Source organism: Camelus dromedarius, chromosome 11 (assembly GCF_036321535.1).
Source record: "Camelus dromedarius isolate mCamDro1 chromosome 11, mCamDro1.pat, whole genome shotgun sequence".
NCBI lineage: Eukaryota > Metazoa > Chordata > Mammalia > Artiodactyla > Camelidae > Camelus > Camelus dromedarius.
This window is the reverse complement of record NC_087446.1, coordinates 36,953,652-36,968,500: the sequence shown is the minus strand read 5'-3', so window position 1 is coordinate 36,968,500 and position 14,849 is coordinate 36,953,652. Positions and strand designations below refer to the sequence as shown.

General features: G+C 36.9%; 1 long non-coding RNA gene across 1 annotated transcript in view; it reads left to right on the top strand.

The window, feature by feature from the left end:
- LOC135322473 (uncharacterized) overlaps positions 1 to 14,320 on the top strand; it is a 33,590-nt gene extending 19,270 nt beyond the window's left edge. Inside the window, exons 2-3 of the long non-coding RNA XR_010383049.1 lie at positions 12,055 to 12,605; positions 14,048 to 14,320. This is a non-coding gene — a long non-coding RNA (uncharacterized LOC135322473). The remainder of the gene's footprint in view (positions 1 to 12,054; positions 12,606 to 14,047) is intronic.
- Positions 14,321 to 14,849: the final 529 nt, after the last annotated feature.

Sequence of the window (14,849 nt, the reverse complement as noted above, 5' to 3'; positions counted from 1 at the left end):
GTAGCTTCATTGATTTACATGCTGCTGTCCAGTTTTCCCAACACCATTTGCTGAAGAGACTGTCTTTATTCCATTGTATATTCTTGCCTCCTTTGTTGAAGATTAGTTGATCAAAAGTTTGTTAGTTCATTTCTGGGCTCTCTGTCTTGTTCCATTGGTCTGTATGTCTGTTTTTGTACCAATACCATGCTGTTTTGATTTCTGTAGCTCTATAGTATTGTCTGAAGTCTGGGAGAGTTATTCCTCCAGCCTCTTTGTTTTCTTCAGTAATGCTTTGGCAATTCTGGGTTTTTTTTGTGGTTCCATATAAATTTTATTATGATTTGTTCTAGTTCTGTGAAATATGTCCTGGGTAATTTGATAGGGATTGCATTAAATCTGTAGATTGCCTTGGGCAGTATGACTGTTTTAACGAGAACAAACTATTTAATGTCAACTATGTACCAAACACTGTTAAAGGCACCTTCACGTACATAATTACATTTAATTCTTTCAATAAACCATTTTTACAAGTGGAGTAATTAAGAGACCAAGAAGTTAAGTGGTTTGTGTAAGATCCCACAACTAGGGGGTATCAAACCAGAAAACCATTTCATTTATATTTGGCTCCAAAGAAGTTGCCTCAAAATCAACTGAAAATTCTCCTCCTTTATGAGTTCCTTACTGTGAAATTTTCTGCATCACTGTTACATTTTTATGTTTTTCAAAGGAAGGAGGAAATCTTTTATATATACATACATATATATATATATATGTATGTATACACACACAAACATTTGTATACATGTAAACATTTGAAAGAATGATAACTTGATTTTCAAATTTAAAATACTTTGTTCATATGGAACCCTTAGATGAATAATTGCCTTGCTTTGACTTGAATTATCATTTACCTATGAATACTCTGCCAGAGAGAGTTTAAATTAAATTATTTTGAATACTTTATTGTTGACTTACTGTAATATCAGGTCATGATGTTTGAATGGTGAATGTGAAACATTATCATGTTGATTTCCATAGATATAAATGAATTATGATAATGTATGCTGAAAATTCATTACATAATGGCTAAATATTTGAAAAGAAAAACCAATTCATTATTTTAAAAAGACGGTTAAACTGCTTTCTTTTCATAAATGCTGCTCCTTATAAATTCTGAATTACATCTCAAAGGAGTTTTAGGTATTAAGCATATAATAAAACCCTAAGAAAAGGAAGTACCCCCACAGTCATTAAGAGAACAGATTTTGAAGTTAGAAAAATCTGAGTTGATGTGCTCTCACTGCAAATTACTTGCAGCATGACCTTGGGCAGATTGCTTATCTTTTTCATGCTTCAATCACCTTAGCTATAAGATGGGGCTAATAATAGGACATCCCAAATAGGATTGTTGAGAGATTGGAATGTTGATCCACATAAAAGGGAGGAACAGAGAGCTCAGCACCCAGTGATCACTTAGGAGCTATTAACTGTTTTTCCTCTTTATAACTAAGTCTTGATTAGTTCAGTTATAGGTACGTGATCACTGATTTAGCCAAGTCCAACTGCTAGAGAAGATAAATACAGAATGGTTAAGCAGCTTGGGCTAGCTGGACTAGAGGCAATCAAGGAGGGTCCCATAGAGAAGGCGATGGGTTAGGTTAATCTTAAAGGAGGGTTGGTGTTGGGAGGACAAACTGGCCTAGGTATATTCATGGGAACTGGAGGGTCAGAGTTTCACTTTTGCTTTCTCGTTTCAAATTCACAGCATTTAAACATTTTATCCCTGGGTAGAATAATGAACAGTTATTTTTAGGAACTGTACAATAAATATTGAGCCTATATATTATATGCTTATAAAATAAAAATTTTTTTGACACAAAATGAATAAACTATTAGATTTCTTCACCAGGGCCCAAATTGTTATATGGTGTCTGGAAGAAATGAAATGTTTATTTTTGCTCTATTTTTCAAGCAAGAATGAGTCTCAGAGACTGCAAGGCACTTAACCTGTCTTATGTTGTATTACAATACCTACATTTCAAGTATTTTCTCAGTGTCATTCGATTAAATATTAACTCAAAATATTAACATGATGATACTATTGATAACAATTTTTGTGTGCGTATGGAGAAAATGGTAGTTGTTACAGTGAAAAAGAGGCCTTCGTTTGATCAAGTTAAGAAGTCATGGTCTTCAAATTTCTTATCCAGTTTTCATTTTATAGTTGGTTCTTTGTTAAATATCATAAAAACTGTTTCTTGTAAAGCATAGTTTTACCAAGATAAAATACTAAAGGCACTGAAATAAATTATTGAAAATAGAAAAAGCAAATTAGTTTATTTTGATTTACTTTGACTGACTTTTAAATCAGTTTTTACAAAATTAACTATGCATATTAAAAAATCAAGCATACTTATTAATGAATGGATAATATAGACTGAGAAATTTCTGAGAAATTCAGAGGATTTTTGTGTTTTCTTATACTTGTAATAAGGAGCCTCTGAGTTCACACTGGGTAGGGAAGAAGGTTTTTTTAAAACATAGTCCAATGGTCATTTTAAGCTCTGCATTTTTATTCTTCTCTGCTTTCTCTTCCCCAGATTCAAAGCCTCCATCTGTTGGGCCCAAAAGTGGGTTGTTTACTCTGACCATATGAACAGATAATCCCTTTCTCCCAGGTCTATGTCTTTAAAAAGATATTAAATCTCTGCACGGTTGAACTACTTTTATGACTTCACTTCCAATATTTGGAATGTTTAGGTTCCAAGGGTTATATCCACACTGTTGGCAAACAATGACATCTTTTTTTTTTTAAGTCAGTTTAATTAAGTTTGGTCACATATGGCACGGGGTCATATGGCATAAGATCATTAGAATATATTCTTATATTCTTCCCAATCCTTTAAATCCTGCCCCTTTAAAATAAAACTAATTGCTAAAGAGGTAAATTAATATATGGCAAATGTTTACCAAGTGACATTTCTGTCAGTAGAACTCACTTTGATTTCCAGTTAATGTTCTATTAAAAGAAACAAACCAATTTCATTTGCTATTGAGAGAGTTGATATCCTCAATCACATGGCATCTTTTGACCTCAGTGTTCTTCAGTGATCATTTCTTAGAGTTACATAGAATGCTTCCATGTTTTGGCTTTCAAAATATTAGTTTATTTTGGATCTACTTTGACTGACTCTGTAAGCTTGAAATCAAATTGACTGTTTTAGGATGACCCACAGTAATTGTTTAGCAATTGAATTACTGCTGATCATTTCTGTTCTGTCAGAAATATGGCCAAATTAAGTAAACTCTGTCTGTTATTTTGGCTGCTTTATTGATTAATTCACATCTGTCCCACCTGGATGTCCTTCATTCACATTTTGGCTCATGCAACTCCTTCAAGATCCAACTCTAGTCTCTTGAGTTGCTCTAGTTGGACTCCTCTTGCACTGTTTTAAAAAAAACTTGATTTGTGCAGCTATTAGGCACTTAGTTGCTGACATACTGCCTGATCCAATAGTTATGTATGTATGTGTCCCATGTCTCATCTAAATTATTGCTGATTGAAAGCCAAGTTTATTTTTTTTTCTCCAGAGTGGCTTCTATCTTTCAAGGTTCAGTAAATGTTTGTGGAACAAATTAAGAATTGGGGGTCCAATATTTGGATCTTACAGTTACTAATCTTTGCATTCCAACTTTATGAGAAATAATAATCAATACCAATTATGAAGTGCTTAGACTGCTCCCAGCATTTAACTAGGTACTTTATTAATGTTATCTTACTAACCTTTTAAATAACCCTCTATGTTAAGGGTTATTTTCACTCTTCTTTTCACCTAAAAAATATATGAAGCTCAGAAAGGTTGATTAACTTGCCTGTGATTGCTCAGCTAGTATTTGATAGAAGTGGAATTTAATGGCACATCTTCCTGACTCCATAGCTTGTGCTCTTCTGTGAAGCAATTATGTCCCTCAAGAATTATTATTGTTGGACAGGTAGGAATACTGGATTTAAGAAAGTTTAATAATCTTGCCTAAGGATATATAACAAATAACCATTACTGAAATTTCTCTAGTAGGTGGATTTTCCAGTGTCTGTTTCTGGTTAATTTTTCTTATCTCAAGGTAATAGTATTAGACACTTTTTATACTGTTGGAGTGGGGCTCAAGTTCTGAAAAATATAATCCTTTTATCAATCCTCTGGGATTACTTAAACAATTTTATTTATTTTAGATATTTATTGATTACATTTGTCCCTGATACTTTGTGGAAATAGGATAATACAATAATATCTGCTCACCTTTTTTTCTTTGCTTCTGTTTACTGCTTACCATTAAATATGTTCTTTTACAAGATGAATAATATATTTGCTTCTGAAACCACCTCAGATAAAGGCCTACAGAGATGTCCATATATTTTTGGAATCATCATTGGTTATTTAGTAGGAATACTAGTTTAAAGATGGTGTACCTTGACACTCTGGATAAATTTCTAAAAGTAAGTGGAAAGAACATTAATGACATGAATGGGAGTGGGGAGGGAAGTCAGAAAAGAAAGTGAAAGGTACATTATGTCCAAGTAAAAAAAATAAGTTAGATTTACAGCCTTGAAATCAAAATAACAAAGGACATTTTGTGTGTAGTTATTTGTAGTACAGTTTTATATGTCTGTAGCACTGTTTTTGATCATTTCTGTCTTGGTAGTAACTTAGGGAATTTTCACCTCTATTTTCGTCTTTCATGGAATGCCAGGCATTGCTTAGGTTAGAGATATAGAGTTGACCCTTGAACAATAGGGGTTTGAATTGTGCAGATTCACTTACACATGAATTTTTTTCACTGGGAAGTACTGTAGCACTACATGATCCCAGTGTGTTGAATCTGCAGTTGTGGAACCACAGATAAGGAGGAACCACATGTGTGGAAGGCCAACTCTAAATTATACCTGGATTTTAGACTGTTTGGAAGGTCAATGCCCCTATTCCCCACCCCATTGTTCAAGGGTCACTGGTACTTAGAATTGACAGACAATTGTCAGAGCAGGTCTTCGGGGCTGAGAATAAACATATAGGAAGACTCCTGTAGTCCAAGAAGTGAAAACCATTATCACCCTTGTCTAAAGCATCCATACGTGAGCCAGACTACACGTGAAACAAGCCACATTAAGCAGATGACCTTAGATGGGGTGCCGTGCTGCTGGTGTGGGCGCTTGGAGCAGATGGCCCTCATCTTCTTGAAGGGCATCAGCTCTTTCCTGGAAGAACCCTTCTTAGGTTGACAACAGCCCAAGCCCCCAGCAGGCCAGGAATTGGGGCTCTTGCCTTTTTTGAAACTAGGACTTTCAAGACCAAAAAATCCAGGTGGCTGAGTATTTTATTTGGTAACATCGGAAATGTGGTGTACTGAAAATGAAATGTATGAAGGCAGTCAGAGCTCAGATCTTTATTCACTTGTCTGTTCTATAGCTCTGGTTCATATCTTAGCTGCATATTGGAATTGATTCTGGGAGCTTTAACAAATACTGATAATTGGGCTGCACCCCCAGAGATTCTGATTCACAGGCATACCTCCTTTTATTGTTTTTCACTTTATGGCACTTTGCAAATACTGAACGCTTGTGACAACCCTGCATTAAGCAAGTCTGTCGTTGCCGTTTTCCAACAGCATTTATTCATGTCTTGTCTCTGCATCCCATTTTGGTAATTCTAGTAATATTTCAAGCTTTTTCATTATTATTATATTTGTTATGGTGATCTGTGATCAGTGATCTTTGGTGTTATTATTGTGATTGTTTTGAGATGCCGTGGATTGCATCCAGATAAAGCAGTGAACTTAAGGAATGAATGCTGTGCATGTTCTGACTACTCCACTGACCGGCCATTCCCCCATGTCTCTCCCTCTCCTCAGTCCCCTCTGTTCCCTGAGACACAAAATACTGAGATTAGGCCAATTAATAACCCTACAATGGCCTCTAAGTGTTCAAGTGAAAAGAAGAGTTGCACATCTCTCACTTTAAATCAGAAGCTAAAAATAATAAATCTTAGTGAGGAAGGCATGCTGAAAGCCAAGATAAGCCAAAAGCTAGGCCTCTTGTGCCAGTTAGCCAAGTTGTGAATGCAAAGAAAACTTCTGGAAGGAAATGAGAGGTGTTAGACATGAATGACAAGAAACTGAAACAGCCTTACTGCTGAAAGCTTGAGTGATCTGGATAGAAAAATCAAACCAGCCACAACATTCCGTGAAGCCAAACCCTAATCCAGAGCAAGGACCTAACTCTCTTCAATTCTTTGAAGACCAAGAGAGCTGAGGAAGCTGCAAAAGAAGTTTGAAGCCAGCAGAGGTTGGTTCATGAGGTTTAAGGAAAGAAGCTTGTCTCCATAATATCGAAGTGCAAGGTGAAGCAGCAAGTGCTGATGTAGAAGCTGCAGCAAGTTATCCAGAAGATGTTAGATAATTAATGAAGGTGGCTACACTAAACAACAGTTTTTCAATGTAAATGAAACAGCCTTCTATTGAAAGAAGATGCCATCTAGGACTTTTGTAGCTAGAGAGGAGAAGTCAACGTCTGGCTTCAAAGCTTCAAAGGACTGGCTGATTCTCTTGTTAGGGGCTAAAGTAGATTGTAACTTTAAGTTGCAGCCAATGCTCATTTACCATTCTGAAAATCTTAGGGCTCTTAATTACGCTAAATCTACTCTGCTTTATGCTCTATGAATGGAACAACGAATCCTGGATGACAGCACATCTGTTGCCAACATGATTTGCTGAGTATTTTAAGCCCAACGCTGAGACCTACTACTTAGATAAAAAAGATTTCTTTCAAAATATTACTGCTCACTGACAATATACCTGGTCAGCCAAGAGCTCTGATGGGAATGTACAATAACATTATTGTTGTTTTCATGCCTGCTAACACAACATCCATTCTGCAGCCCATGGATTAAGGAGTAATTTCAAGTTTCAAGTTTTATATTTAAGATATGCAGCAATATGGATGGACCTGAAGATTGTCATTCTAGGTGAAGTGGGCTGGAAAGAGAAAGAAAAATGCCATATGACATCACTTATATGAGGAATCTGAAAAATAATAACAATAGTAATAAGGACACAAATGAACTGATTATCATTTTTATTTCTTGAATATGTATAAGCACATCTGATTGTCCTTTATGATTGGATAACCGCATTCTGTTGATTCTTATTTTGTAGTTGGCTTTATTCCTTTGATAACTATATAAGTTTAAAAAGCTAGAGATCTAATCTATTCTTAGAAACAATAATTAGTACATATATGAAAACTGAAAAAATGTGCAGTATACTATGTATATGTATTTACATGCAATATAATGTGTATGTGTGGTCAAACTATAATAATTCTACATAAAACAAAAGGGAAAAGTCTTATATTTAAGAAATACATTTCACAAGGCTATAGCTGCCATAGATAGTGATTGCTCTGATGGATTGGGGCAGAGTAGACTGAAAACCTTCTGGGAAGGAAAAAATTCACCTTTCTGGATGCCATTGAGAATATTCATGACTAATAGTAAGAGGTCAAAATATCAACATTAACAGGAGTTTGGAAGAAGTTGATTCCAACCCTCGTGGATGACTTTGATGGGTTCAACACTTGAGTGGAGGAAGTAACTGCAGATGTGGTAGAAATAACAGGAGAACTAGAATTAGGAGTGGAACCTGAAGCTGTGACTGAGTTGCTATAATCTTATGATAAAACTTAAATGGGTGAAGAGCTGTGAAATCTGTTGAAATGACAACAAAGAATTTAGAATATTACATAAACTTAGTTGCTAAAGCAGCAGGAAGGTTTGAGACGACTGACTACAATTTTGAAAGAAGTTCTACTTTGAATAAAATGCTATCAAACAGCATTGCATGCCACAGAGAAATCGTTCATTAAAGGAAGAGTCAATTGATGGGACAAACTTCAATGTGGTATTATTTTAAGAAATTGCTGCAGCCACTCCAGCCTTTAGGAACCATCACCCTGATCAGTCAACAGCCATCAAAATGGAGGTAAAACCCTCCGCCAGCAAAAAGATTATGACTTGCTGAAGGCTCAGATGATGGTTAACACTTTTTAGCAATAAAGTATTTTAAAATTAAGGTATATACATTTTTTTGCCATACTGCTATTCTGTACTTACTAGACTACAGTGTAGTATAAACATAACTTTTATATGCAATGGGAAAACAAAAAACTTGCTCTTTTGCAATATTTGCTTTATTGCAGTGGTCTGGACCTGAACCCACAATATCTCTGTAATTAGAATAAATGTAGCCTATAGGATAGGATTTTTAAAAACTTCCCAGGTGATTCTAATGCACAACAAACATTGAAAGCCACTGGCCTAAGGTACCCCTTTCTTGCTGATACAACATACTTATTTTACTTTCTTCTTTTTTTGGCGTTACCATCGGTAACATCCTTGTTTCTAACAAAACACTAATGACTTCACTTTGTCCTCTGTAGCTGGGAAAAGAGGACAGCCTAAGCACTTTCATAGAATTAAATCTAGTGGCTAAAAATAATTACTAGTATATTGTTAAGCTTATTGTGGCTAGAGGTTTGCTAACAAAAAATATTTTTTACTTATCAGAAGAGCATGATAAATCATTAAATGTGTAATTATAATATTAATATGTCTTTCGGGCAGATTTTAAAATTGCAAATGGTAGGACACACTAAAACAGGGCATTTTTCCCCTGAATATCTAATTGAAATTATTTTAATAATTACAAAAAGTGAACATTTTTGCAGAGATTGGGGCATGTACAGCATAGGGACATTTGCCATCTACATGTCTTTTTAAAAATTTTATTGTCCCATCTTTACTTACTTTTAAGTACATAATGTAGTAAGATTTTTCCATAACATTCAAGTGCTCAATGATTGTCCATAGAAATCCAGAGAGTTTAATTATGATTATATGACAGTAAATGATAAGTAGTAAAGGAAGAGTATTATAATATAATAATGCCAGAGATCATGATTTCCATAATAGATAAGTGCCACTAAAAGTTTATTTAAGTAGAATTTATATTAATAAACTTTCTTTCAAAGTATTAGACAAAATTAATATTAATGTAATTTTCTTGGGAATCTTTTTGTAAAGTGAATTATCACAAGTATATCTTTTGTATATATTTGGATTTCCATATGTTGTTTTTTCCCTCAGGTAACTACTAAAGTAATTGTTTTTTATTTCTTAAAAAAGATGTTTAATCACTTAACTCAAATTGATTGCCATATATTTCTACTCCAAATGTTAAAGTGGCAATGTCTTGTGAATCTACATCTGATGCTTGTTTTATTGCAGATGGTTAGTGGGATAAAAGGACTTCTGAGAAATTTGAATTTTGGTTCTTTGTGACCTTTTAAGACTTTATAACAGAAAAAAAGAAGTAATTTGGAAACTGTCATAAACAACATTTTTTTTAGACAGACCAAAATATGGCAATATATTAAAAATAATATTTCATAGGCTATTTGGTGAACTTTTCTGTGCAAACTACTACTATAAAAAAAGAGATATTGCCATGGTTATATCAGTGTAGAGAACACAATGTAGCCATTATCTCAAGTTTCTGCTTTAAAAATTAAGACCGAAATGAAGTCTGGAGAAATGCTTCATACCACAGCTGAAAGAAAATAAATTTACATTAAGCACAAATGCAATCTATAGTGTCCTTACATTTTCCCATCTCAGAACAGGTGGGTCTCAGAGCTGAGTTCCAGTGCTGAATTTGGAAAGCTCATGAGAAGAAGGTGAACAATTAGTTCTTTTGTTGGCTTATTGGAGCTAGGAGGTTGGAGAATCTGTGTGATTCATGTTCTAAGACTTGGAATAGTAGTTAAACTCCATAAGCCAAGTGAAGGAGAAGGAAGAGGAAAAAAAATTTCATCCACCATGAGAAAGTGCTTCCCTCACTTACGACTTTTATCTTAAATTGGCCCTAGAAGAGCTTTCCAGATTACTTAAGATTCATCAAGTGTTTAGTTAAATAAATATACAGGTATAAATCTGTAGGACTTAATGAAGACCATTCCTTGAAAAGGATTTATAACATAGGCTAAATGGCCTTAAACCAAATGAATTTAACACATATGTTTCAGGCTTTTTTTTGATCCTGTGTACGCTCTCCTGTTAGTTTCAAGCCCTTTTGAGAGGGCAGAAGCCATGCTGTCTGCACCACCCTGTCCCTGGCAGTGCCATACAGAGTGCCTTACTCAGAGTGGATTGAGTGAATATCTATTAAATAAATGAGTATAGAATTTAAGATAGGAAGGACTTTAGAGGTAATTTGGTCCAACCTTCTTTTGAAAGACCAGGAAAATGAGACCCAGAGAGGAAAGTGACCAGCCAACAGTCATGCTGCTCTTAAGATCAAAGCCCTGGTTTTGACTGAGATTCCCTAAGTTGTATTTCAGTGCTCTTTCTACTCTACCTTCAGAAGGTAGAGAAGTTGCCAGTTATTTTTCAAATTGCCCGTGGAAAGTGGTCCAAATAGCAGGTGCAGCAGCTGGACGTGGTTACCCTATCTGTTCAGTTGTATTTACTTTTCAGTATGTTTGCTTTCCAAACAAGAGAGACCAGCTCCATTAGGTAAATGACTAATCTACTAAAATGAAGTTGAAATAAATGAAGTAGCATCTGAGTGCTGTGTGTTGTTAAGAGGTGGGGAAAGGGAAAGTCAGAGACAAGGGAAGGACAATGTGAGAAGAAACACCTAATAAAAAAAATTTTTTTGAAGCAAAACAGCTATGTTTTCACCAAGATTTTAAAACAATGCCAATGTGTATTTTGAGGCCAAGTGACTTTTATGATCTTCCTTGTCAATAAATTTGATCACTTTTTCCAAAAATGCAGTAGAATGTAAGAATAAGTAGATGAATAAATACATAAATGAATATAATATGAATTTTATTAGATGTTTACGTTTCTTCAAGTGACTTTATCTGACTTTCTCTTCACAATGTTTGAATGGTATAAGAACAGCATTCTGCCATGAGCGATTGGTTATGTTGCCCATTTATTCATTCTCTCATCCATCCAGCAACATCTATAAGGTATCTGCTCTCTCCCAAATGTTATCTTAGATACTCTAGACATAGAGTCAGAAAACCTTTAATCCTTGATTTCTGGGAGCTCACAGTCTTCCTGGAGGAATGTACACATACATAATTTCAACATAATGTAAGAAATGCTTTGCTAGAGATGTGTACAAAGTGCTCCTGATACCAAGGAAGACATGACTCTCATTTTGTGTGTGGAGCAGGGTGGGGATGCTCAGGAAAGGTTGCAAGGAAAGTGTAATGTTTGGAGTGAATCTTAAAGTAGAAATTGATTAGCATTCCTGTTAAAACAATGGTTCTGGCATTAAATAAAAAAAAAACTCTGGCTGTAAGCCTATGCACAGTCCAACCACTGTTGTGCCTAGTGGATGTACTGTTACTTCAACTCTGGCTAATTCAGGAACGTGGGTGACTCTTCTGGGCTCCAAATTTTGTAGGTAGGAATGTGAAGACTCTGGAATTAGATTCCCCATTTCAGATACCCAGCATTGTGACTTGCCAGTGTGTTTTTCCTTCTCTGTTTTAGTTTCCTCATTTACTAATGGTGATTATAATAGAAGGTACGCCTAGAGCTACCCTTAAACCTGCGTGCCCCTGCATGGCCTTACCAGTTGTTTCTGGTTGGTATCTGTTCAGATTGCTTGGTGTCTGTGCCATATGGGCTGTGTGATGTTTTGAGGGTCTCTCTATCTGACCCAGAGTTGCTATGTGGTCTAAATAACAAATGCATGTTAAGGACTTATCTTAGCACTTGGCATATGATAGCACCCAGTAAATGTTGATTTTTTTTAAATGATAATATTTACAATTTTTAAGTAATATGTTAGATAGTGGTTGGATAACTCTGAATATGAAGGATATCAGTAAGGATTTTTTGCACATGTTGGAAGGATCATAACTGTGGGTGGAATGCCTAGTTTTCAGGGCTGTATTTACTGGTAGTATAGCCTCGTCCTTCCTTCTCCCATTCCTTTCCACAGTTCTTTCAAGCTGGAACCTCAACCAGCCTCCAGTTGGAAGTTCAAGCACATTTTGTCTCTAGTTCCTACCTTCATCCTGACGATAAAGCAAATGCTTTTGTCATCTGCATCCTCAAGTCTCCTTCTCCATCCCTTAGACCAATATGGTTTGGAAAAGTGCTGAGAAGACCAAGCCTTATTTGTACTCCCCACACTCCTCTCCAAGAGAAATCACCCAGTCTCCACCATGCAGAGCTGATTGGACCAGAAATGGGTATCTGAACCAAGGAGAGTCAATCCTAGGCTGGCTACCTAACCATCTATGGCCAGTGCAGAAAGATAAGCTGGACCAATTCTACTCTCTCGTGGTAGGTGACATGAAACGAATTTTCCAGCTGGCAGTGAAGCTGAAGGTGAGGGGTGACTCTTAGCATTGCAAAACCAAGAATATATCCAATTCAAAGTTGTGAGAGATCAGAAAACAGACGGAGTACAGGAGGAGGAAGCTGACTTCCAGAAAGACATCCCAAAAGTGGTGCAGAGAGAAGAGACAGTTGAGTCAGGGGAGGAAGGTAAGAGGGGAAGCAAGGACTGAAGCTGATCACAAGAGCTACCTGGGACCCTGGTGACTTTTTGGTCTTGTTATGATGATGATGATGATGGTGATTACAATAATTATAACAATAGATAGCATTTCTTGAGCATTTTATATGTTTTAGGCAATATTTTAAGCATTTATATGAAATTACTGAATGCTCACAGGTTTTATTTTATTCCAGTTTTATATAGAGTGCCCATTTGTATTCTCATAGAAACCCCTCGTGCACTTACTCTCATCCATCTGTTTTTGCGAAAACAACTGAAAGCTCAAGGAGACAACTAAAGCAGGGACTCAGCCACACTCCCAAGTGCAAGAATAGTGGCCCAGTCTCAACTGCCCCACAGACCTCAGCTGTCAGCTCTGACTAGTGACTGCAGTACTAGAGGTGATCCCTCAATTGCCTGCCTACCTGAACCCCTTTTGACCCCATACTGCTTATAGAGCTGACTTCTACCACCTTGATTCATCCCATGCTCCTAACTATTCTCTGGCCTTTCTTCTTCTGGTCCCTCAGAAAACAGAGCCTAGTCCTGACCAGCTGGTTTGACTGGGGCACCCCATAGACTCAATTCTAACCAGTCTGTACTCATGAGACCTCTATCCCCCTCTGTGTCCCTGGATCAAAGATAAAATTTTGATCAGATATGGACAGAACTCCTAGAACCAGAACAGGCAGCCTGGCTCCCAAATAAACTACAGTTGCTGGGCCTTACAGCTGGGGCCTATCTCTTTAAGAACCAGCAATGGGACCATTACACTCCCCACACCGTGTCCAAGCAGTCGAACTGCTCTCTAGTCTAGCACCACTCAAACTTCAGTATATAGTTCCCAGGGGCTCTTGTTAAAATGCAGGTTTGTAATACAGTAGACCCAAGATTCTGCATTGCTAACAAACTCTCAGGTGATGTGGAGTCTGCTGGCCCACAGACAACACTTGGAATACTAAATCTCTAGAGCAGACTTTTTCTGTTAAAGAATCAGGGAGTAAGTATTTTGGACTTTGTAAGTCATATCATTTGTATTGCAGCTGCTCAACTGTGTATTGTAGTATGAAAATACCGTAGACCATATGTCAACAAATGAGTGTGGCTGTGTCCCTGTAGAATTTTATTTACAAAACCAAGCAGTGGCCAGACTTGGCTCATGCCCCCCCACCACACTTCACTCTAATGATTGCATTGATGGCCACATTAAATAGCCTCCCTAATCTCTGCCCTTTGCAATGTAACTTTTCAGATCCTTTTTTTTTCCAGAGAAGGAGTCTATCCCCCCTCCTTTTTTTAAATTTAGGCTTTCCTCATGACTTGCTTTGGTCAGTAGAACATGATGAAAGTAACACTGTGCCAGTTACAAGCTCAGTTCTCAAAATACCTTCTGTACTTCTGCTCTCTTGGGGCCCTGCCTCTACCAAAGGGACAAGTCTGCACTAACCAATGGACATTGAGGAAGCATGAAGAGGAGAGCCAAGGCACCACGAAAATGCAGGGGCTGAGCTGTTGGCAGATGCATGTGGGGGTCCAGCCATGACCAGAATGGCCCAGATGAGCCCAGTCTGAATTGCCAAGTTTCAGAATCGTGAGCAAACTAAATAACTTTTGTTTTATGCTGCAGAGTTTGGATTGGTTTTTTGCACAATAGAAACTAACTAATATACTCTCTATGGGATAAATGAGTAGCTTATCAAGAATCCTCCCAACTACCACAGGAATTAAGTATTATGTCCATTTTATAAACAAGGAACCAAGATTCAGCTAGTGGAGCTGCCAAGGATAGCACAGTGGGTAAGTGACAAAGTTGGGATTCAAACTGGTTCCAGGGCCTGGGCTTTTGTCACTGTGCCAACATTGTTTGCCATCTCAGTTTGGTTTGATCCCCCTCTTCATCTTCACCCACAACCCCAGTATCACCCTACACGCACACACAGCAGGATGCACACACATGTGCACGCACACACCCACACACACACGCAGCGTTGTGGAGGACTTGAAGTTGGAAGTTCATATCCACTGGGAAACACTAGCTAACATGTTTGCTGTAGGGTTTGGATTCTGACATAACTCTACAGCCTGTGTGATTGCTCTCAGGATGGGTTGCATGTGTTATACATTAGAGCACACAAGATTTAACTTCATGTATATCCAAACCACCAGCCAGCAAGCTACGTAAGGAAGGTTGACATTAGTGCACCTGTTTAAAACCTAAAAATTTCCTTAAA